Source organism: Canis lupus, chromosome 18, assembly GCF_011100685.1.
Source record: "Canis lupus familiaris isolate Mischka breed German Shepherd chromosome 18, alternate assembly UU_Cfam_GSD_1.0, whole genome shotgun sequence".
Taxonomy (NCBI): domain Eukaryota; kingdom Metazoa; phylum Chordata; class Mammalia; order Carnivora; family Canidae; genus Canis; species Canis lupus.
Window position 1 is genome coordinate 24431937 of NC_049239.1, and position 26813 is coordinate 24458749.

At 36.1% G+C, this 26813-nt stretch overlaps 1 long non-coding RNA gene across 1 annotated transcript; it reads left to right on the forward strand.

Moving 5' to 3' along the window:
* The first annotated feature begins 256 nt into the window (after positions 1 to 256).
* LOC111090805 lies at positions 257 to 24932 on the forward strand. Its single transcript, XR_005372921.1, has 4 exons — positions 257 to 483; positions 23492 to 23597; positions 23938 to 24081; positions 24216 to 24932. It is a non-coding gene; the product is annotated as an uncharacterized LOC111090805 (long non-coding RNA).
* Positions 24933 to 26813: the final 1881 nt, after the last annotated feature.

Here is a 26813-nt window from a genome sequence, read left to right on the forward strand (position 1 = left end):
CTGGGAGCTCGAGCTCTCCGGGCCCCCGCCCCTGCCTCCCCCGCCCCCCGGGCCCTCCTGCCCCCTCCCGCCCCCTCCCCCGCCCCGGGGCGCTGTCCTCGCGCAGCCGCCGAGCCCCGGGTCCAGGCCCCGCCGCCCTCGGGTCTCCGGGGCCGAAGCAGGGCGGGCGGCTGAGCGGAGGCACCACTCGGGGCCGCGTCCACACCCGCCGCCTGGCCCGCGGACTCCTTGGGGCGGTGAGGACCTCTGTCCCTGATCGTAGTCACAGACGTCATGAACAAGTTCATCAAAATCTACAGGTCCTCTTAGGTGAAGGCGTCACAGCAGACGGAAGGCGGAGGCGCTGGGAGTCCCCGACGTTCCGCAGTCAAAAGCGCGGGGACGCGCGCCCTTGACGACCCTTCACGTGCGGCCCTCCGAGCCGTGCTAGGAGTCCTGGGAGCCGTCACCTCCGCAAGGACTACACGCTTGTTATTTGACCAGGTACAGAGCCTAATGGATGTATCTTAATCTCCTCTTCTGTTAAAGTAAGACTCGCATTTCCTTTATCCCTTCTCAGTTCTGAAATAGTAATGTAATAATTATGTATAACTTATAAATCTGAGGTTAATTGTTCACAATTAACCTCTCTTTTCCTGGATTAAGTGACCCGTAGTTTCCATCCAAATCAGTGGTTCTGAAACCTTGTTACATTACATTTACCTGAGGAGCTCCTACAAAAGCAAAACAAAACAAAACAAGGGCACCTGGGTGGCTCACTGGTGAGCATTTGCCTTTGGCTCGGGTCATGATCCCAGGACCCCCGCAAGGAGCCTGCTTCTCCCTCCGCCTGTCTCTGTTGTGTCTCTTTGTGTCTCTGTTGAATAAATAAATAAAATCTTAAAAAAAAAAAAAAAAAACACTCATGCCCATGACACAACCCAGGAATTCCGGTGTAATATGATTGAGTGGGAATTGAGCATCACCATTGTTTAAAAACCTCCTAGGTGATTTTAATGAACTGTCAGGATTGAGAACCAGTGAATCCAGTGTGTACAATCCAGTGCATATAATCTTATAAATTTTTTGGTTGCAAATATACAATGATACCAACAGAGGTGTCAAATAAAGGAATGTGATTATCTTATGCATTTGAATAGTCCAGGGATGGCTTTGAGTTCAACATGACAAGGACTTAAAAAATGTGCCCAAGGCTTGCCTCTGATCTTTTAGCTCTGTGTGGGTGCCGTTCTCAGTGTGACCACATGAGCACAAAATAACTGCAAGCAACTCTAGGAGTGCACCTGCATTCCTCCTCATTCATATCCAATAAAAAGAGAACATCTCCCCCCGACCCCCCCACCCCCATGTATTGAAGATAATACTGTTTTTCACTTTAGTCATATTCCCTTCCCTAAATTAATCTCTGTGGTCAAAACCATGAAATGTATGCTGCTTGCCTCAGGCCTAAATGCTACGGTTTACCCAAGAAATAGGAGTAAAAATAGCCCCCTGTAAATGCAGGTGAACAAAATTTGGCATTCTGATTCCATGAAACCAGACTGCAGAGCCTTTATACAGTATTCACATTTGTAATTAATAGGGGTTAACATTTATCTGTTATATGCTGTGATATATATATATATAGTAAGTACATCATTCCAAATAGGGAAACAATGATATTACAATATGCAACGATTATATGTTATTGTACTCAGAGTGTGAACACTAAATACTCAATAACATAAAGGTAAATCCAATAAAATTGATTTGCCTCTTTGGCTATCGGTAAAATATATTCAGAAAATTCATAAAAAGGAAAAAAAGCCCTGTGGAACTATTTTATGATCCTTTCCAAATACTAATTATAGCTGGTACCATATGTAGTTTAAAATAAACCCCAAACGACTGCTGATGGACTGTTATAATGGAATTCTCAAAGTAGAAATAATCAGGAAAATAAAAAATCAGAGTTTGACATGCATGCTGTTTAATAATGTGCACAATTGGCAGCTTTCAAATTGTTTTACTACGTGAATCTAAGTAAGAAAATTATAGATAATTTTGACAGCTATAAACTCCACAAACATGGCTTAAAGAGAATGTAAATGTATGAATAATCAGGATACAAGAATCCACTAAACTGGTAGATTTCATTGTTCCCAACATAAACACATCCTACAATTATTTCAATTGATTTTAATCTAGGCTTCATTTACACAGGTCTAGCAAAATTATAGTTATGTTTTATGTAAGTTTAATTACATATTATATAGAGAGATCTTCCTATGCCCAGGTATACATTTCCAGTGATCATCTTAAATTAAAATTATTTTTTCAGCAAGGAAATGAATATTATGTTTTTGTGTGTGTGTGTTGGCTCTGGCAAATGAGAGGTAGGTGATATAAGAATCTGATATACTTATGAATGTTCTAAAATTTTAAAGTTATACTTATCTATTCTACCGTTTTTAAAATGTCAAACATAATTTACCTACTTTGAATTTAATGAGAACACAATATTCATAAATTATATCATTGAATATTTAATTAAAAATGGATTTCTAGTCTATTTCTTAATCAAAGATTTAAAATGTTAACGAGTGCTAAGATGACTAAATAATTTATAAGGACTCTATAAAACAGTAGAAATGGTAATTAAATAAAATAAGAAAAATTAAATGTATTACAAGATGGAAATGAAACTCTAAAGTGATAAAGAGGAAAAAACTGAGAGAGAAAACTAGTCAAAGCAATAGAGTATGGTAGAAATAGGCTCTCATACATTTTAAAATTTCACAGGGAGTTTTCAGAAACATTATAATTTTTTTAAAGATTTTATTTATTTATTCATGAGAGACACACAGAGAGAGAGGCAGAGACACAGGCAAAGGGAGAAGCAGGCTCCCTGTAGGGAGCCCAACATGGGACTCGATCCCGGGTCTCCAGGACCAGGCCCTGGCAATAAACCGCTGAGCCACCTGGGCTGCCCTAATTTTTAAAATCTAAATTCAACTGGGGCACCTGGGTGGCTCAGTTGGTTAAGCCTCCAACTCTTGGTTTCGACTCAGGCCATGATTGCAGCATCTAGGATTGAACCTGGTGTGGGACTCTGTGCTGGGCCTGGAACCTGCTTAAGACTCCCTCTTGGGGCACCTGGGTGGCTCAGCTGGTTAAGCATTGGACTCAGCTTCAGCTTATGTCATGATCTCAGGGTCCTGGGATAGAGCCCAGCAGGGAGTCTCTCTCTCTCTGTCTGTCCCACCCCTCACTCACACACTCTCAAATAATAAATCTTTAAAAAAAAGGAAAAAAAATAATCTCTCTTCTTTTCCCTATGCCCCCCTCTTTTTCTCTCTCTCCTTCTCTAAAAATGAAACAAAACAAACAGACAGACTCACTGTGAACAATTAACCTCAGATTTAAAAATAATTAAATCTAAGTTCAACTACTTTCAACTTCATGCATTCTTCCAAACTTTCACAATTAGGCTGATGAAATGATAGATCAGAAATATGATTATTAATGGAGTTCATTTATTGAACATTTTATTGAGTGCCTAATACATGCTAGGGGCTCTACTAGGCAATAAGGATAGTGTTGAAAAAAGTAAAAACACACTAAAAATATCTTAGTACCTGGAGTTTATGCTGTAGTGAAGGAGTCAGACAAAAGAAAAATAAGTCAATTCTATGTATATGATGTGACAAGTATAAAAGAAAAGGTTTAGCATAGGAGGAAAATATTAAAATGGATATTACAGAGTTATATGGTAAGGCCTGAAAAGGTGACATTTGATTCAAGACCTAAAAGTAAGGAGATAAATTATATGGGTATTATTATGGACTGAAATTTTGTGACCCCACAAATTTATATGTTGAAGCCCTAGACCCCAAAGTAATGGTATTTGGAAGTGAGGCCTTTGAGAGGAAATTACATGCAGTTATGAGTTGAGGCTCTGGTCCCATTAAGTCAGTGCCTATATAAGAAGAGATACAGAAAGCTTGCTTGCTCTCTGTCTGCAATGGAGGCCAAAGTCAGGAGGTGTTCACCTGCAAGCCAGGAAGAGAGCTCCCACCAGGAACCAAGTCAGCTGGCACCTTGATTGTGGACTTCCCGGCCTACAAACTGTGAGAAGTAAATTTCTGTTTCTTAAGCCACCCTATCTGTGATATTTTGTTATGACAGCCCGAGCTGACTCATATAGATACCACCCAGAGCTTGCAGCATAGTACATCACCGCCGTAGGGGGAGTGGGCCTGGTGTGCTCGTGTTTGTGGAACGAAGAGATGCATTTGATTAGATGTATGATCAGATGTGTGGGAAGAAAGAGTGGAGTGATGGAGAGTGAGTTCACAGAGTAATTTGGAACCTTATCATGTACACCCTGGTAGTCATAGAAAAACATTGGCTTCCACTCTGAGTGAAATGGGACATCAAGGAGGGTTTTGAGCAGAGTGGTATATTTTTAAAATATTAAGTAGAATTCTCTCATGAAACTACTTGGGTTTGAAGATTTATTTTACAGGTGATTTTTACATGCAAATTTCAATTTTATCAATAATTATAGGGCTATTGAAACCACCCATTTCATATTAGATGAGTTGTGGTAGTTTATACTTTTTGAGGAGTTGGTTCATTTCATCTGAGTTATCCAATTAATGTGTGTAGAGTTGTTCAGAGTATACACTTATCCTTTGTTATCTGTAGTGTGTCTGCAATGATACCCCTATTTCATTCCAGAGGTGAGTAATGATGACTTCTCCCTTTTTCTTATGTTCATGTTGGCAGTGTTTTGCCCATTGAAGCAATCTTTTCAAAGAACCAGCTCTTTGATTTATTGATTTTCTCTATTACGGGCTGGGGGGTCAATTTCATTCATTTCTGTTCCTCATTATTTCCTTCCTTCTGCTTGCATTGGGTTTATTTTGCTCCTTTTCTAGTTTCTAGTTTCTTGGGAGGTAAAATTGTTAGGGACTTTTTCTCTTCTTCTATTGTTAGCACTATTTTAGCCATATCGTACAGATTTTTATTTTTATTCTGTTCAATATATTCTTTAAAGACTTTTTTGAGGGTGCAGTTTCAGGTTTACAACAAAATTGAAAGGAAGGTACCGAGGTTTCCCACATGTCTCATGCCCACAAACTGGCATAGCCTCCACCACCAGAATGATGATCATTTTATCATAAATAAGCATACACTGATACATCACTGTCTCCCAAAGTCCATAATATACCTTAGGGTTCATTCTTGGTGTTGTACATTAGATGAGTTTGGACAAATTTATGCTCAAAATATTAAATATATCTTGAGACAATCTAAAAATTGATTACACTCTGTATGACTTATTTTCTTTTAAAGTTTATTTATGTCTCCATCCCTTCCTACCTCAAGCTGATACTAAAAATGCAATTCTCTCATCTCACAGAAGAAAGCTCATCCGTGGAGAATCTTCCTCCATAGCAAAGGAAGCACACATTTCCATATGCCCCAAACTGCTCCAGACTCACAGTACATACTTTCAGGGTGTGTTGAAATATACGCTGAAATGCCACAACTACTGTAGGAGGAACTATGAATACAACTAAAAAGAAGAAATAAAGGATTTTCTCCCATTCAAAATGTAGCAACAAATGTGAGGGTAATTTTTTCCAGAGTTGGGAAAGGCTTGAATCTTTACAGTGGAAATGGAGGACCCATAGCCCAAACATTTTGCTGGGTGAAGCAGTGCATGGAAAGAATCTACTGCAACATAGAGAAAAACAGATTTTTAAAAAGTATCTTGATGTAACAGAAGTTAGCAATCAAAATAAGCTTCACTGGCTGATTTGTGTGATTTGGGGACTGCAGCTGCCCATCCTGCCAACTAACCCAGGAAAGGTAGCCCAGCTGTTTCCAGTGAAGAACTGCAACAATGGGAATTCTGTTCTCTGGGAGACAGGAGGATTAGCTGCCAATGATCCCAGTTGTGTGTAGGACCACACACAACTCAATTCAAACAAAAACCCAAAGTACAGCATTTGAGTGCCATGATATTTGTAAAATTCTGAGCTAATCCCCTAAAGGAATATACCATTCATGAAATAATTATAAATAAAGCGGTAACACTAAATAGTCTTTTCGGAAAAATGACTTAAGAACTGTTCACTGGTCTCTAAGTTGTTTAAATAGCCACCCATTTTATTATCTACATTGCTTATAAAATATATTGACTTTCCCCCCTCCCCGACAATATGTCTAGAAGTAAAAATTATAGGAACAATGGCTGCTTCGTTTGATGGCAGTCCACGGGCGTGCCGGACTCATTCTTCATTATATGGTTAGCCTTCCCTTTGAACGTTCATTTTTCCTCTTCTGTTACTATTTACGAAAATAAAATTTGACTCTATTTTAATTAATAAAATGCCTTTTTAAAGGATACTTGTCTCTTTTTGGAAAGAACCACATGCCTCAATCTTTAAAAATGGAAAATGAACAATGCCAAAGAGGGAAAGTCTGATCTTTGGTTTGTTATATACTTGGTTCAAGTGCTTCCATGGTTCTCCATGACCCATTGGAGAAAACTCAAGCCTTTTCAGGGCTCAAGAGTTCTCATTCCCACATCTCGTCCTCAGTCACATATCCAACTGCTCCCTGCTTTTCCCCCTATAATTTGGAAAAGTAACTGAATTTTCAGCTTTCCATAATTGTCATTTTTATAAATTCCTCTGTGGTTTGTCAGATGTAATGTTCTCTGCCAGTAACAAATGCCTTTCTGCAAACTTCAATCCACCTAGCAAACATTTTTAAAGATCCAGCTCAAATTTCACTGTAAGTAGCCTTTCTTGAGTAATTTCATGGAGAGATCCTGTACCATCACTTATGTTTTTACATACTTTTATAATAGTCCTATCACACTGTATTACAGTGGATTGTTTATGACAGTATCTCTGCCCAGGGAGTTGTGAGCTCTTTGAAGACAAGTGTTCGTGAAATTAAAATCTATTTTCCTAGGACCTTAAGTTAATTGCTTGCTCTACTATAGACATTAAGTAAATATTTCTTATAGTTATGAAAAACAATGTGCCAATGACTAAAATTTTTTGTGCTTTGGTACCAACCAACCACAGGGTGCTGTCTCTCAGCCTACAGCCTGCCCTAACCCTGCACTTGTAATTAGGACTTAAAGCAGAAGACGGTCATGTCTGTTGGTTGACTTAGCCCCTGGCCAAAAGTGGAAAGCTCAGCGAAGAACTGCTTCAAAGCATCTTCTTGTTCCACTGCCCACACCCCCTTGTAATACTGTCCTAACAACAACAGCAAACTACCAAGCAAACAAGAAAACCAGAAAGGGAAAACTATTGCTAAAAACCCAAACCACACATTTGTTTTTGTTTTTTGTACACTGTTAAGCTGTGGGTGAACAATGCCAGAGTATGTTATTACTGGTCCTTTTCTCCAGGGCATTATTCCTTTTATGCAAACATTACAGTTTTATTAACAGTCAAAATAGTTTAGAGATGTGTACAAAAACATATCTCCCATACATATTTAATTCCACCTTCTAAAGTAACCAGGATTATCAATTTGGTATCTATCCCCATATATTTGTTTTTAATGTGGGTAGAATATATTTGGAATGTGCTGTTTGTTCTTTAATGATATCGAGATCCAACATGATTTTGCATCCTTCTTTTTTAGATTTCACTTTTCTCTTCCTTTTCAAATTCTGACCAAAGTCAGAAACATGTCAACACTAGCATTCCTAGAGGGTAGCTAATGTTTGATGACTTTCTTCCTCCCTCACTAAAGACTGAATGTGACACCTATTTTGTCCCACTTTGCAGCCCTTCAGTCAATGAGGAAATTAAATAGGATTATGACTTCTACACTTCAAAGGATGTCATTTTACACAATAACAACTTGCAACACCAAGACAAGTCTGATTAGGTTCTCTCTCTGTCTCCTCCCATTTCCCCGTTTCTCTCTCTCTCTCTCTCTCTCTCTCTCCTTTTTTTTTCTCTCTCCTTTTCATGCATATGCAAACACACATGCCTACCTAGAGGCAGAAGCAATGCCTCAACTCTGAAGTTCATTCTTTGTCCATTTTCAAATTTCTTCAAAAGTGGTTCTACTCAAGATTTGATTTAGTGAAGCAGAAATTACTAATTCATTCAGCACGGGGATAATGCTTTCCTGCGTTACCTCTAACAAGTGACATTTTGTACACTCTAAGTGCCAAATAATTATTAGTTGAAATGAATGAATAAATCTCACACTACATCCATCCTGTTTTAGCTTTCCTTATACATTATGAAGTCCATGGTATTCTGGTAAACATTATTTATTTTCTTCCTTTGATGGTGGTCATTGCTTAAAATATTTCTAATGAAGCCATCTTAATGCCATTCTCAAAGCTATATAGTTTATAATTGAAATTTAAATTTTACTCTGACATTTTGTCAGGAAGAACTTTATAAATATTTATATTTGACACAAAATTTAAAATAACACCTGAGAAGAACAGCAAGTGGAAATTGCAGATCCATGGTAGTAGTGATGGTAGTGGGACAGTAGAGGTGTTTTTTCACTCAAGGAGAAATATACAGGATTGAAAGATGTTTATTTTCAGTTTATGTTCAGTCTTCTCATTTTTCCTTATGATTATACTCTCATATTTAGATTTCCTTTCTGTAAGTCTATTGTATCTTTTACCACTCTCTATATTCTAAAATGCTCCATTCTGCTTTCCATCCATTCTGCTATTTTTTTATTCTTCCCTAAATACATATAAGATTTTTAAAAATAGCAATACTGTCTTATAAAAAATAAATTAAACAATTATCTAACACCCCTGTTTCATAACATAACAGACATGTCTATCAATTTCTTTCTTTTTATGTATATTTTTGTCTTTGTAATCCAACTAAAGGTGGCAGTAGAGAACATAAAGAGATTTATTCATTTTTCTAAAATTTCATTTTATAGTTGAGGAAACTAAGAGCCCAAAATGCCAAATATCTTATCGACAGTTATACAGCTAGTTTGAGCAGATCCTGGCCTACAGATATGTCTACTGACAGTCAGTCTGTGTTCTTTCCACTACACTTCATTATCTTTCAAATAAATCCAGTATTTTCCCACAATCACTTAACTTGGTGCCATGGCATAGGTTGGTATTAAGTTAATATTATATATTTATTATAAAAAGAAAATAAATTATTGCCATCTTATTAAAAGTAGAATACAAAAGTGATAGTTTAAGCGGTATGTGTTTCTAATAATAAAAAACTATGATATTGATAGCTTTATGTTTTGTAAAAGAATAACCTGACATTTAATAACTTCAATTAATACTTTTCAACTGCCAGACTAATACTAACTAGTTTGTCATGGAGTTTCTAAATTATGGCCACAAAATAATAATAGTTCCTGTTAAACATGAAGGAAAGTAATAAGATACTTTAAACATGTCCTCATAACGTGCAATGGAAAGAACCACACACATACAGTAATGGTTCTAAATTAATGCTCAGAGGTGCACTAAAAGTATTTTTATTATATAAAGCTCCAAACACTGGAGCAAAAGAGAAGTCAACTATAAAAGTAGATGATGTTTGTTATAGTTACCATTGGCATTTTTGAAATTATCTAAATATTCTAAGCTATCTAAAAGAAGTGATTTACTTTATCATTTACTATACTGATGAGTATGTCAAGGATTTTATTCTAAATATTTTTTCCAATAGTATGGCCTAATCACTCCTTCTGTAAACACACTTATTTGCTTCCATGACCTTTATTGCTAAATTATCTAAGTTTATTGGAGGATTTAGCAGGGCTGTTAGCTTCTTGGGAAGAAGGAGATGTTGCAGCAGAGAACTAGTTAGAGCTATAATAGTTAATAAAAAAATTAGTCGTAAAATTTCTATAAGAACTTGACTCTAACTTTAAAATCTTAGAAAGGGTTGCTTCTCCTTTCAAAATTTTAGAGGAAGAACCAAGTTCTTACTGAAATTTCAGGCACACGCACACATACATATACATGCACGTATGTATGTGTGTACGTGTGTATGTATGTATGATGCTAATAGCGGCCGACCTGGACGGCAGCCCTAGAGCACAGCAAAGCCACCGTTCCCTTCTGCTGTTCTCTGCTATGTCCTTGCCTGTAACATCCCCAATGCTTTACACATTCTCAGCAACTGTTTTGACCTTACCCTTTGCCTTTTAAATCATAGCCTGCACGTAAGTATTAGTGAGGACCACTAAAAACCAGAATTTTTTTATGCTTTAAAAAATTAAATCACTTAAATTACACATAAGCAAAGTGCAGGTTTGGTGTATAGTTAGTTGATATTAATGAGTTCACAGAAAATTGTGCCAAGAAACATTTGCAAGAAAAAAGGAAATATGGAAGGGGATAATTTAAATATATATTGTAACCTCATCCAGACACTGAGGTGTCTTTTTCTGATTTAATAGTAAGAAATCTACGCCACTAGCCCTAAGAAGTATTTTGATAGAGACTTACTGCAATTTGTAAAATTATGTGGCTTTATAGATAGATTGAAAAAAAATTTCTTTGCTGTATACCTTTATTTGAGCATTTTACAATGTGGAGTACAAAATATTTATCATAGACACTCAATAACTCCTTGACTTAATAAAAATAACGTGACAGTTTCTTTAATTCAGTACAGTGTAGGAATAATTCTACATATAAAAAACAAATGTTTCTTAAAGCATTTTTGTAAGAGGAAAGTGAAAATTCTAAACAATTAAGTTTCTTCATTCAGTTATTCAGCAGAGGTACCTCAACAATTAGACTGGAAAAGTCGAAGTTCAACGCTCTTCAAATTGATGTTTACATCCTTTGAGAATGGGACAGGGCTCCTACTTGCTGGAAAGCTGCTTAAGTTTGGATTTGGGGTTCAAGTAGAAGAAATGTTCACTTATTTGAGGGTATTCTGTGAAAACTGACAACATAGTCACATACCATCTCAATTCATAATACTACTGGTAAGAGCGACCCTTACTTGTTTCTTCCTACCTGCTGATCACCATGTTAACTGTTCATTTAGGATTATCTCATTTAATGTGCATAACTCTTAATAAGAATGTTTTTCATGAGAAAAATTGAAATCAATTTTGTCATATGATTTCACATATGAGAAAACTGAGACTCATAGGGTATGTAAGGCAAGATCATATGCTGAGTGACAACAAAGGACTGTGATCACAGATCTCATAAACTCCCAATAGTAGTGTTTAATAAGAGGTAAAATAGAGGTGGAAGCATTAAAACCACTAAAACACACACTGAATAGAAAAATAAGGCTACAATTTGTGATTATTTTAGAATATGTGAAGAAGAATAAAATTAATTCAATTGAGATGCCTGGGTGGCTCAGCGGTTTAGCGCCTGCCTTTGGCCCAGGGCGTGATCCTGGAGACCCAAGATCGAGTCCCACATTGGGCTCCCTGCAGGGAGCCTGCTTCTCCCTCTGCCTGTGTCTCTGCCTCTCTCTCTCTCTCTCTCTCTCTCACTCTCTCTGTGTCTCTCATGAATAAATAAATAAAATCTTTAAAGAAAATTAATTTAATCACTCCAATTAATTCCAATATTAATGAGGGATGATTCCATTAAAAGAGGGGTGATCATGTCCCCTTTCCATGTGTCCTGTCTAGCTGTCTGTTCAATTCTGCTCTAATGGCTTTGGTTCCTCACAGTGAGAACTACCTCATCATACTGCAGTTTCCATTTATGTGGATTTATAATATTAATTAAACGACTTAAATTTTTAGAGGATAAATCCTTGTGATATAGGGATATAAAATATTTCATTTATATAGGAATTTTTTGATCTTACACTAATAAAAGCTATTATTATCTTTTTGAATAGAAAAGTACAAAGAATTTTCAAGCTTATCAAGTACAGAATCATAATTACTAAAATAATAATTTTTTGAAGTCCAAAGTTACAACAGTCATCCCTTGTCTAAAAAAATTATGCAACTGTTAAGATGCAAACATACTCTTTATACACCACTGTGTAATATATAGATTTCTACATTACTCTCAAAGATTCTATATGCACTTTAGCAAATCCAGATAAGAACTTGAAAATGTGCATCTTTTCATTCCTTTGTTATTACTCTCTTTCTCACAGAAAAACTAATATAGAGGCACCTGGGTTGTTTAGTGGTTGAGCATCCGCCTTCAGCCCAGGGCGTGATCCTGGGGTCCTGAGATCAAGTCGCACATGTAGTTCCTACAGGGAGCCTGCTTCTCCTTCTGCCTATTTCTCTGCCCCTCTGTCTCTCTCATGAATAATTTTAAAAATCTTAAAAAAAAAAGAGTAACTAATATAAATTATTATGTCTGGGGCCTTGTAAGGAGCCAGTCACTCTTTAGAGAAGGTAGCTCTACCAGTAGAGCAGCTTATATTCTTACCAATTCTAGATGGCAGCAATCATTAAACCATTATGCAGAAGTTATTAGAAATGTTACACAATGGTAAGTATACACATAGATCCTTAGATATACTTATCTTTTTTTTTTCAACCACTTCAACCATTTTTTTATTGATAATACTTATCTATAACCAATTTACATTCATCCATTATAGATCACTTTCTAAAGTTCTCAGCCCACCAAAATAATTACACATCTATTTCACTCAGCAATGATTTTCCAACAATGACTAGCTGGTTTTGTGCTTCGTTAAGCATTCCCTCCTGTTTCTATTCTTCATATTTTGGCAACTAAGCTTTACAAGTTGACATATGGAATTTACAATCAAAACTACCTCAAACGAGCTCTTTCAGTAAACTTTAATGAGGAATGATGCAATCCAAGAAGTACAAAAACATCTTGGACTCATTTCTTTTTCTTTTTCAGAAAATTATCAAAATACCAGCATTTAATGTGATTATAATTCTTTTACTGCCATAATTGAAATTAATTAACAGACAATAATAATTCCCAGGAACGCCTGGGTGGCTCAGGGTTTGAGCATCTGCCTTCGGCTCAGGGAGTGATCCCGGGGTCCTGGTATCGAGTCCCACATCGGGCTTCCTGCATGGAGCCTGCTTCTCCCTCTGCCTGTGTCTCTGCCTCTCTGTGTGTGTCTTTCATGAATAAATAAATAAAATATTTTTAAAAATAATAATTTCCAGACAGAAACATTGGGCCAGAAAGATATACTAACACTGATACACAAGTGTTTCCATACTGGATAGTAAGATGATTAAAAATCACTGGTACCATGTTAGTGCTTATATTCCAATTTGATGCAATGGAGGATATATTACTTATTTTGGACTTTAATGGTGTTATAATATGTTTGTTTTTCTTGAATGTCCACAAGAGAAAGACCAAGAAATTGGTTGGGTTTTGTTTTGTTTTGTTTTGTTTTTTATCAGGGCAACTCAATTCATTCACAGTACAGGTAAAATGCATAAGTACACATAAATATTCACTTACACACATGGTTGAAAACTGTTGAGTTGAAAGAGGAAGAGAGAGAGGAAAAAAAAAGAGAGCACAAGCCATGAGTATCACTGCTTATATTTTGGAACACTATACATCAGAATAGAATAAGACCTCAGTTCCATGCATTTCAAACACACATCTCAATTAAAAAATTGAGAATTTATAGAAAAATCAATTTCTTCAAATATGAAATCCACAGAAACAAGCCACGTATTGAGAAAAAATTTTTGAAAGACACATTTCTGATAAAGGACTTGGATCTAAAATTTTAAGAATTCAATAATAAGAACACTAACAACTAAAACAACTCTCTGAGTACCAAAAAAAGATACAAAGATGACAAATAAGTACATGAAAAGATGATCAATATGATTTGTCACAGGGAATTACAAATTTTCAAATTTTTCAAAAATGAGGTATCTCTACACAACAATTAAAATGGCTAAAATCTAAAACACTGATCATTTCAAATGGAGCAAGAGGAACTCTCATTCAGTGCTAGTGAGATTGAAAAATGGCATAGCTCCCCTGGAAAACAGTTTGGCAGTTTCCTACAAAGTTAGACATAGTCTTATCTTAATATTCTGTAATTGCACTCCTGGGTACACAAATAAAATGGCACAAAAATCTGCACATGAATGTTTCTAACAGCTTATTTACAATTTCCCAAAACTGAAAGAGCCAAGATGCCCTTCAACAGATGAATGAATAAACTGTGTTACATACATCTTTATAGGGGATAAATAAATTTTTATTTAGCAACAAAAAATAATTATCAAGTAATTAACATTCATAGTTGTATCTTAAATGCCTATTGTAAATTGAAAGTGAAAAACAAGGGAATTATTTTTAGGATGGTGAAACTATTCTCCGTAGCACTGTCATTGTGGATATATGACATTATGCATTTGTCAAAATCAATGGAACTTTACAGCACAAAGAGTGAACCTAAATGTATACAAGTAAAAACAATTAGGAGGCTGGGTATATCTTAGGATGGAGCACAGAGTATGACAAAACTATCTAACTATCTTACGAAAACCTCACTAAAGAAATTTGGGAGAATGTACTGACATAGGTAACTCTGGAGATGAATGGAGTCTTTATGAATAAAAGAAAAGAAAGGCACTGCATTCTAACTGATAAGCATATTTCCCACAGTTAATACGGGTTAGAAATTTGTATACTGTTACACACACACACACACACACACACACACACACACAGCAATTAGGTAGAGCTGGGAAATGGTATTAGCTAATCGTGGATAGAAAAAGGGGAGAAGAAAATGGCTACTACATTAAAGAGAGGGGTCTGTCTCCTGAAGAGGAGGAAGAAAACTGCAGGGGAGGGAGAGCAAGGATGCCACCGTCTCTCTACTTTGGAATGAGATGAGATTTCGAAGCATGTGATTGACCACATATCCCAAGTCATGAGTCTGGGGAAATGATTAACGTACACATGTGACAGAAGGAACATATCCAATTATAGGCATGGCTGAGGTGACTATGCTATGCCAATTTCCTCTAGGACAAGCCACTGTCTGTCCCGAGAAGCAGAACTGTAAGCGAAGAAGTTAGGCATAGCACCTGTTACAGTAAAGCGAGATGCTGAGGATCCAGGAGGTGGCCGTGAGGAGTAAGAGGAAACCTGCAAACTACAGGCCTCCTATTACATGCTTCTGTTAAAAAGCAGTGGTGGTGACAAGTTAACAAAATAGATTAGAGTAATTTCATCGTTAATTTTTCCCCTAAATTTAAGGTATCCTTCGGGGGTTCCTCAGGTTATGAGTGGCATTATAATATTTCGGTTGTATTGGGGCTTTGTATTGAAATGACTGGGTTCAAAAACTTGCTCCATATAAGTCTAATCATCTGTAAATGGAAATAATGGGGAAAATACTGAGAAATCTATCATAGATTTCTTAAGAGAATTAAAAACGCATATATTAATAACAGTTTGGGCTTCCTAGGATTATTGTAAGAATTACATGTGTTGATAATATATAAAACACCTCGAACTTGGCCTTGCACATTTAAGGACTACATACTACTTACTATTATTTTTATTCTTATCATCATCATGATCATCTCATCATCTCCTGAACTATCACTTTACTACCTGCAGTCCAGGTTTTATGCTGCCAGGCTTTCCTTCATTCTGACACCAAAGTAACCATTTAGAAAGGCAATGCTGGTCCCACTATGTGCCAGTTTAAATTATCCAGAAAATACTAATTTACTTCAGTGAAATAAAAATGTGTTTACGTGGCGTATTAGGCCATTCATGATCTATCTGTCGTGCAAGCATCAATTCAGATTCATATCCTACCTCTTGCAATATGCATCTTCAAAGTTAGCCACAGTTAGCTTGTTCCTACCCTCTAAAACCCGCTATATTTCATGTTCCCTTTGAGTCCAGGACAATGCTGCACTCTGCCTAGAAAGATCTCCTTCAGCTGCTGGACCTCATTCTCATTCAAGACTCTCTCGGGATATCACTTTTCAGGAAGCCTTTTTATTCCTTTTCTATTTTGGCATCAGTGTGTGCACCCAGGCTTATATAGCATCACATGCATATGCCTCTGATACAGTTCTTATAATACAACACTGTATTGTTCTTTTCATTCATCTGTGCTTAGTAGATACTTAATGTATATTTAGGGGTAAAACAAAGAATGAGTGTCATGATCTGAGGTCAGAATAATAATATAGAATAAAAAAACCACATGTCTATGAAGGATTCAGGTTTTATAGAGCCTCAAAATGTCTTTGAAATCCTCCAAATTCAGTGTGAAAAAAAAGTACGATTATGTAATTATGGAGTGGGTTTTTTCTTAAGATGTTATTTATGTATTTATTATTTTAGAGAGAGAGAGAATATGCAAGCAGGAGGAAGGGCAAGGGAGAGAATCTTGAGCAGACTCTGTGCCAAGTGCAGCAAATGAGCCACTCACGCAACCCTGGAATGTTTTTTGTTTTTGCTTTTTTATCAACCTAGATTTTAAAAAAAGTAAATGGATAGCTTTTGATGAGACCTAGACTTCTTACTGCCAGAGTGGGAGGTTATATATAAATAAGGAGCATAGGCTAGAATGTTCCATATGGTAACGGATTATAATTGGAAACCTCAGTATTAATTCATGTTTAGCTTAATATGGACACAGATGACTACATGTAGAAATATTCACAGGTATATGTATATGCACGTGTTAGTATACACATCTGTAGCTCCTCACTGTCTCATAGGAGAGGGTGTAGAAGGAACACCAGCTCAGCAGCAGTGAATACGCTTGGCAACCATATTTTGTTTTGCAATATCCTTCTCCAATAAAAGAAACATGAGATACCTACAGAAATGACTAATTCTAGGAGTGGGGTAGGAAATACACAGATGAGTACAAGATGAGTCCTCTTGTACTGCCAGAAAGAAAATGCTAAAAAAAAAACAAAACAAACAAACCAAAACATATACACGATGATGGGAGTATCTCCAAGGGACACCGGAGCCATCTAACCAATACTGTCTTTGATTTTTGCCGTGTATAAGCATACATACGGGTGTGTATTTGTGACGCAACATAAAGAGCTGGAAGTCATCAAATATGAAATCTCTTATAAAAACCTTAATTTCCTAAGAAACTGTTCCAAATCTGTATTTTCTTTAAATATAGCCTGCGCCTGAGTATTTCCATCAGAAGGAGGTATTATGTCAGACCGTATGCAATTTTAAAGGAGGTCTCCTGTAAATAATTTCAACTTTTACCCAACTTCCATTCTCCACAGTTCCCAGCCCTACATGAGATTGACACAATTATTTAAAACAAATTTCTTTTATTATTTTTTTAAATTTTTATTTATTTATTCATGAGAGATACAAGGAGAGGGGCAGAGACACAGGCAGAGGGACAAGCATGCTCCCTGCCGAGAGCCTGATGTGGGACTTGATCCCGGGACCTCAGGATCATGCCCTGGGCCGAAGGCAGGCGCTCAACCGCTGAGCCACCCACCTCCTTAAAACAAATTTCAATCCACAAGGAATAAATTATTCAAAATAATATATTTAAAGCAACTTTCTAGAAACTTGTAGAATAAGATTAGCTAGATAAATCATCTGTCTGTGTTTAGCTTAGTTTACATTAAACTTTTTTTTCCTGTTAAAAAAAGAATTTATAGTAAAAGAAGCACCTCACCATACTGCATACAAAGGTAACTTAGTTGCTTAGTCTGAACTGTGCTTTGGGGGTCCTGTTTAACATTTAAAAATAAGCAAGATTTATTACCCCAGGTCTAACTCATTCTCAGGACAAATCTCCTCCAGCTATTTAGATATTTCTAAGTAGTTTCAATTTGCATTTAACAATTTTCCCATTTAGCAATGGAAGTATGAGCACGATTATTTTGTTCACAATATAAAGTCTAATTATATGATTAAATGATTATACCCTACAAAAATTTTAAAGCCCCAACTATGAAAAACCTGTACTCTTAGAGCTTCGGTTTCGGTGACCATAATTCTGTTGCATGCATAAAATATTCTCTTAAGAAATACAATAGCATAACTCTGAATGCAATTAGAATTTTATTGCCGTCTGTAAGGTAAAATAGTGACTTAAAAGTCAGATCAAATTTCTATAATATCTAGAGCTACAAAAATACCAGTCTGGAAAAATAGGCTTTATTCTCCAATTCATACTAAGATCATATTTCTGCAAGGACAAAATGTCCTATTGCTATAAGTTTACAAACTTCTGAATTATTGAAATATATTTTAAGAGACTGTTGAAGGGCAAAAAGGAAGTTTTCTGGTTTTACTACAAAAATGGAAGAAGGATCGCTGCTTTTTCAATCAAACGAAGTGGCACAGCAGGGAAGATATTTCAGGCAAGAGAGCTTATCTGAAGAAACAGCTCTCTGATTAGAGCAGTAGTGATAAATCAGCCACCAACGTTCTCTAGTGTAGAGCCCAGGCTTAGTCACTCCAACCAATGGAATCCCCGTTAGACATGAACTAGTAGCTGATGGTACAGCGAAAGGGAATTTCGGAATCCACAGTTTAAGGTGTATGTGAGTATTTCATTTCGTTTTCTTCAGCTTTTTAAACATAGTTTCTTCCCAGAACTTTTCAACAAAGGATTTAAAGTTCATTCAAGCACACCATAATATTTGATTATAAATATTTATAGACTTCTTGTTTTTCATATAAGTGATTGACAGCATAAATCCTCATTCTCTGAACAGTTTTTCCAACAGAACCCAAGTGATCTTCTAACAGAAAATGTTAAGTTAACCACAGAAAAACTTTTGGCTAGGCCAAAAATGTCAGGCCACACCTACACATACAAAGAGAAATCAAAATTCAGAAAATTAACCAGTTAGTTCAGATATCATCCTCTAGGGGAAATATTGTTTAATTGCCTAACAAAGTATTTATTTTACTTCATTAACACCTGGGCAAGAAAAAAAAATGAGAAGAAAAGTGTTCTTTTCATCAGTGTGAGATTTATTTGTAAGAAATAAGGAGATATGGTGAAATCTGTAACTATGTCTCACGAAATATAAGCAAAACTGACTTGTTTACTTGATTTTGCTCTTAGAATGCTTAATATGAGAGGTTAAAAGTTATGATTTTTTCCCTTGTTTTATTTTAACTTCTCACTGATTTATAGTTATCCATTAACAAGTCTGAGACTGTTCCTCCATCGAAAAGTCAAAAGATCGAACTAGGAGCGCTGCAGAAGAGTAAGCCCCCCTCACTCGGTGTCTCTGCCCGCCTAGTGCAGAACCCACAAATCACACCAGCTCTCCTGCCCCATCGCCTGAGACCGGTTCAATTTAACCGATGACGAGTTCAGTTTTCCAAGTGAAATAAAATCTTGATAGAAACGCGGTCACAATATTTATATATTAGAAAGTAACGCTTTGCAAACTGCAGAAGCAAGCTGTGGCGGGGCACGGGGAGAGCAGGCGGGTCCCGGCCCACGGGGGACGGAGGACAGCAGGCCCTGAGGCTGGCAGGCAGGGCTCTGAAGGAGAAAATTCACTCCAAAGCGTGGCGGAAAAGAATAAAATTCGCCAGCAGTGGTACACTCTCCTTTCTTTACCACGGCCTTCGCTTGCACTGTGAGCTGTAAGGTACCAGTGGCTTCTGACCGATTGGGCCGCCTGGCCTGGTGTCTGAAATCCTATGACTAGAGGGACCTGAACAGCTACTTAGCACAGGATACACCGAGGACGCATTGTGCAATTTAAAGACACTTAAGTAACTTATATAAGTCTTGAATTGGATGTAAAAAGTTATCATTCTTCATTATTTGTCCTCGCCTTCCCTGGAAGAGCTTTATTCATCTCCACAAAATGCAGGTACTTGTGCTACGTTCTCTCGGCAGCTGTATTCTTTCAGATACAATAGAAGGGCTCTGCGTGGGATGGTCAACGAAACAGGAGCTTAACTAACGTGTGTCTGGCTTGAACAGGGGTTCTAAAAACCACTGATTGGTGTTTCTACTGGATCCTTGCTTTTGTGGTGGTTGTTTTTTCCCTCTGTTATGAGAACATTATGTCCCAAGGAGAAGCTGATCTCGCAACTTCGTTTCTGAAATGAAGGCACAAGAACAGAAGAGCTTCACACACCTCCTCCAACCTATGGTCAAATATAACCTGAGTATTGCTGTAGGCCTCTAATATTCTGGGATTGCTTGTCTCTGCCATATAATCTAACAGAAGCTTTCAAAACAATAGATTCCTCTGTTGGGTTAAGGGTTGGAACCAATCTTCATGGAAGATTTTTCCCAAGTTGAGCTTCCAAATGAAAGAGCACCCAGCTGACACCTTGATATGGCCCTTGTGAGATCCGGAATAGAGAACCCAGTTTAAACATTCTGGAATACTGTATGGACTTTTAATAAATTATCGCATAGCTAACTTTATGGTATTTGGTTATGTAGCAAAGGAAAAAGTAATCTTATTTCACAAAGCAGCCCAGTTTAACACAGCTGATTATTCTCATCACCCTCAGTAAACATTTTTTTTTTTACTTGGCTTGCGTGTCACCAAACTCTTGGCTTTATTCCTACCTCACCTTGGCTATTTCCCCTCAATCTACTGACTCCATCCTTCTTTTCATTCATGACTTTTAATATAGACACATTGTAGGCTCAGTATCTATTTATCTTAGTATATCAACCCATTCTCAGTAATCACACCCATTTCATTTTATAAACAAAAAAGAAAAACCTCTATACCTTTCTTTTCATCTGCAGTCTTCTGTTCAAACACCTCCTAAAAGATATCTCAAACAACATAACCAAGCGCACCTAGGATCTTATTGCCATAATCTGTTCTACCCACAATCATTCCTACCTTAGAGTAGGTTCATTTTTCCAGGTGTGTAAGTAGGCAACTTTAGAGTCATCTTTGATTCCTACCTGCTCCAAGTCTAAGACATCAGCAAATATATTGAAAACATATCTACACACTATTTCTCATCTCCTCCACTGTCACCATTTCCCTATGGATGACTGTATCAATTTCTTAACTGGGTTCTTGCTCTGATCTTGTCAACTCCATAGTCTATTTTTGAAACATCCAGAGTAATCCTTTCTAAAGGAATTAAATTACACCACTCCTATACTCACAACTTTTAATAGTTCCCAATTTTTCTAAAATCTAAGTCTTTACAGTGGCTCACAATATTTTCCAAGATCTGGTCCCATGGTAGCTCTATGACCCCATCAACCTCTACTCTATCACTTGTTCACTTTATCTGGCCACAGTGCCTTCCTACTGGTCCTCATACATGTCAGGTGCACACTTAGGGTTCTTACACTAATTGGTTTCTCAGATTGGAAGACTCTTGCACTAGGGAGCTATATGGCAAATTTCCCTATATCCTTTAAGTCTATGCTTAAAGATAACTTTCTCAATATGTCTACCTGGACCACCATTTTGAAAATTACAACAGGTTTACTGCATGACATAGAAATTTTTCCAGGAGTTACTGGCTGTCTTCTCTTCAGTGGAAAGAGCTGCCAATTTTTTTTTAACTTATTTTAAAATCTAGTAATCTAATCAACGCAGGATTCTAGCATTGTCATTTGTTTTAAATCTAAACAGCTGTCACTCAAGATCAGATGATTTGATTCTTTCCCCTGTATGACCTTGCTCATACCAAGTCAGAGTTTGAGGGTGTAGACAATGTTCAATTTTGAATTTTTGACACACTTGAATATCTGGCAAATAAGATAAACTTAATATAAATTGAATAAGCCACTCTATGAGGTACTGTCAGGACATCCAGTTGGAAACATCTAGTAAATGAATGGGTATATACTTCTGGAGTTCTGGAGTATAAACTTACCATCATTTTTGAATCTGTGAATATGAAAGGCCTTTTTATCCCCAGCTTTCCTGGGGTATGATTGACAATCAAAAATTGTACACATTGTATGTTGTACAATGTGACGTTTTAGGGTTTTCTTAGATGTACAAGGTAATGTAATATATATTAATCTATATATTAAATATAGATTATAATATAATGATTGTATGTATATATAATGTATAGTATGTACTATTACATATTATATGTAATAGATATACATATATGGTACAAGACATTTTTTAAGGAAGAGTTAGATGGAAAGACAAGAAAGAAGAAAGTAATACCAAAATTGAACGGATGAATGGGGGGAAGAATTCTCGAAAGATCACTGACAAGGTGAAGTCTTAAGAACATCCAGGAAAGAATGGAAATATATATATGTTATGTACAGTGAATATATATACATATAGTTAATATACATGTACAGTTACATATGTATATTAATATTTATGCATAGTTAATACATATAGTTATATATAATTAACACATGTTTAGTTAATAGTTTTATATAGTTTATATATATGTTAGTTAATAGTGATTTTAAGGAGCAAATGGTAGTCATATGAGAAAAATATTATAGCAGCTAAATGAGACAGATATTGAATGTTTTATCATATATGGCAGAGAATGTCACCGGTAATTATGTAGTGCTGATTCCCCAGGAACAGAAATCAAGTCCCATATTTGCATGCAAAAGGATTATTATTATAGGAAAAAAGTACCTGTTAGGTGTCAGGGATTAAACAAAAGGAGATGCTGAACCACAGTGTGATTGAATGTAGGCAACATTTTCATGAATCCTAAAAATGGTATGTCTCTTCATAGTTCCCCACCTTGAAGCAAGGAAGACTGGTCTACACCAGGCCCTACTTCTACAGGTCATAGAGATAGGAAGCCTCTGTAGAGAAGGTGTGATGTTGGGGTCAGGTAGCTCTGAGTTCCTTTTTCACTGAAGACAATTTCCCTCAGTGAGAGGGACTCACTTCACAGTTCTCTGCTGCCAGTTCTACCAGAACTTGGGAAAACCAGGGCCTCAGCCCTGAAGGGGAGATCAGGATGCCCTAGAGCATCCTACCAAAACAATGATTTTGCAAACTTTGCCATACATCAGAATCACCTAGAGGGTTTTTTAAGACAAAAATTCCTGGGCCTATTCTGATTCAGAATCATATCTAGGGTTGGACCTGAGAATTTTCATTTTCACCATGTCCCAGGTGATACCCATGCTGATACTGCTGTTTTAGGAGCCACACATTGAGAACAAATGTACTGCAGTAATAATTGCAAGCATATGAGAGGAATTACAGGCCAAAAATTGAGACGGATTTCTAGGTTGTTTTAAAACTGAAAAAGATTGAGCATTGAATGTGATGAAGTCATCTCACCATTGATAATTTCCCCAAAACAACTCTAATCCTCACGCCAATCTCAAACCTGTTGTTATTTTGGCTCCTGCACTCAGTAAATGGTACCACTCAGCTGTTCAAGTGAAAAGTAGTGGTCATCTTTTATTATCCTCTTTCCATTTCCTTCCATAGCAATCCATGGTTGAATTTTGCAGGATAAACCTCGAAAACATATCCCAAATCAACTGACTTCTTCATCTCTCCTGTTCCCACCATCATGCTGCAGTAACTACTCTTTCTTGCCTAGATTCTTGCAATATTTCCCTCAAGATTTCTCAGCTTCTACTGATGCCCTTACAACATTTTCTCTCACTGCGAACACAATGATCTTTCAAAACTATACATCAATTTGTGTAAGTCCTCTGCTTAAAATGTTTCATTGCCTTCCCTTAGTAATTAAAGTTTAAACTTATCTCAGCTCGCATGGCCATACTGCCTATGATCTTTCTCTCAACTATAATTATTTCTTTCCTTACTCAAAGCTTTCCCTTCCGCCTAGTTTCTTTGTGCCTATATTGAATTTGGGGCCACTGGGAACTTACTATGACTTAGCTAGAAAATCTGTCTGCTAACTTTACCAACAAAGCAAACATTAGATCGAAACTTGGCAAGTAGTAACAATTGATGAGTTCATGAAATGAAATATATGCTAAACAGGACACTAACTTTTGTGTTTATTTTTGCTTTTTGCAGACTTAAATATTTTTCTTGGCTCACAGGATGACTCAAGTATCCAGATTTAAATGGATGGAAAGAGAGGAATATGGGAAGAAACAAAAAAAGTGGAGGAAGAAGTAACCAGGATTTGAGGGAGCACTGACAGCTCAATGTCCAGTGGTTGGTACAGTGCTGCTCATAAGGGAATTTAAGTGGGACCATCTGGAGCTGTGAGAAGGGCTATAAGATGGTATTTTTATATATGTAGATCAGAGTCTAGGATAATATGATTTTATTATAAAATGTCTTTTCAGGGCTGGACTTGTGTTCTGAAAAAAGAAAATTTGCTCCACCCTACTTCGTGATCTTGTGGAATATTTCTAAACAGCCTGACCACCAGCACATCTGTCCCCTTGCTGGCTTTTAGATCAGTAGACCAGAATGTAATAAATCCTTCAAGACTAAAGTATGCTGGGTTAATCTATGGCAATGCAGTGTGTCACCATAGAATATAAGTTTACTAACATATTATAGGCCTCTTCTGAGGTTAAAAAAACCTGGATTCCTTCAAGTCATCATCCAGAGAAAGATTTATTCTTGGTACAGTGAAACTTATGTGACTGCACTTTTCTTAGCTATAATTATGAACATTCAAGTTTACTTTTATAATGTACTTTTATATCTCCAAATTTGAGAAGTTTCACATAATGGTGGATCAGCTAATTTAATTTTTTTATCGTTTATTACACACGGGGAAAAAACACTCTTCTAAAATAACTTCTTCAAAAGCAGAGCATTTTATTACAGACTAGAAATAAATAATAAAAGTCAGTGACCCTTGCTTCAAAAGTATGTGGTAATGATAAATTTTGATATTGTTAATGAGCCCCTGTTAAAATCTAATCGTTTTAGTCAGAAATTTATTTTCCTTCCAGACCTGGATTTGATACAGTCTATATATGTTAGACACTTTGATGATGTTGGTTATTAAAAACATAAAGCTGGTAAAAAACTATACAGTAATAAGAATATTTTATTTTACTAGGACAATGTTGGTAAGATTTTCTGCAGTATGTAATAGGTAGATAAAAAATTTCACTATAAGTCATTTGATATGCATTAAATATAAATTAAAAATTAAACTTACTGTACTTTCTTTTATTGTTTAGATTTTAAAAAGTAGTCTAGAAAATGGTTACATGAGAGCATGAAGAGGGAAAATATTTATAATCTTTTTCAACGGTACATATGCAAAATATTACTTAAGCTATCTTAATCAGAAATCATATGAAGGGTTTAATCAAACTACTAGCAGTAGTTTAGCATTCATTGAACAAGTGGACTTGCATTTTCTACAATCTGATCAGCAAATTTAAATGTTTTTCTTAAAAATAGGAAAAAGGAACACATACCCTCCAAATTTAGAAAATATTTCCCAGAGAAATTTGCAGCACTAGGAGAAGCTCCCCTAGTGACTCCTACCCAATGCTTAACTCTGTTGTGGCAGCTTACAAGCACTCTTTTCCTTTTTAATTTTTTTGAAATATATCTCCATAAAACACATGCATGCATAGCATTTACATAGCAAAGACAAAATACTCATCCATTTTTCCATTAAAGAATTTAAGAAATAAAATAGCAATGATTTAAAGTCCCAGGTATTCCTCCCAAGTACTTCTTTCATCCACTCCCAATTTCTCATTGACTCTACATTCTTTGTCATTCCCTCTTTTCTTATACATAACAGCCTAAGCAATTTTTAATGTAAAACGTATCATGTCACAAAAAGTATACAATATGTTACATAATTCATATATATATGTGTGTATAATTGTAAATAATGTAAACATCCTATTCACATAAACACAAAATAATACATGTACACATATAATAACAGTCATTTACAAGTATTGAAATTATTTAAAAATGAAATAAACTCAGAGAAGTCAAATAAATTAATATAACTTTATGTATTTAAAATTAAAAGAGAACTCAAACTCAGACGTTTATTTCTAAATCTATGGCCTTTTCATAAGATTCCATGATATGCCAAGGGGTTATTTTTAGTAAACCAATATTTGATAAAAATATTACTAGAATTCAGATGTGTTCTAAAATAAATTTCTACGTTATTTAACACAAAATATTGACATAAAGCTATGCTATATATTTCATTTATTCAGAATATGAGCAAAGTTTGTCATGTATCTGGGTTTAGGCATGTCTTCCTGTACATCCAATGCCCTTCAAAGTTCCTGACTCTCAATTTGGGAAAATGACTCTATTCTAGAGTCTAATTACTTAGTTTTGCATTATTCTGACTCAAATGCAGCAGTGATTTTGCTATTTATAAAAGGAATCAATCCTTTAAGAAGATAGTCTCTTTCTAGTAAAGTGCAAACTGGCATATCAAATTCTACCTCAGATAGGAGATGCATCTATCCAAAGGACTGTATGTATTCATAAATCAGAAAATTCCACAACCAACCAAGAGAAGAGATTACAAAATTCTACTTAGTGCTCTGAGCATTTCATTCTGATTTGGAAAAATAACACTAACTCAGTCTTCTTTTGATTACTTTATGTCATGAAATATTCTCTTATGAGGCTCTCACAAGATAAAGAAGAATATAAGAATATGTGAGCAATGAATCTTATGATAATCGTATGCTAACTAGAACTAGAGAATGGGTAAACAGTTTCCATAATGAAAGACTTTATAAATTAACAAGTAATAAGTGGTAAACTTATTACCCAGAATATATCTATGCATGCAAAATTTAGAATTATGCAAATGCCCTCTCATTTTTGTGAAACCTAGAACTATCAGAAAACATTTCCTTTATCATCTGGTCTGAATTTTACACGAATTTGTCTAAGCCCTCATTGCACGGATTTCATAGTTACAGCTT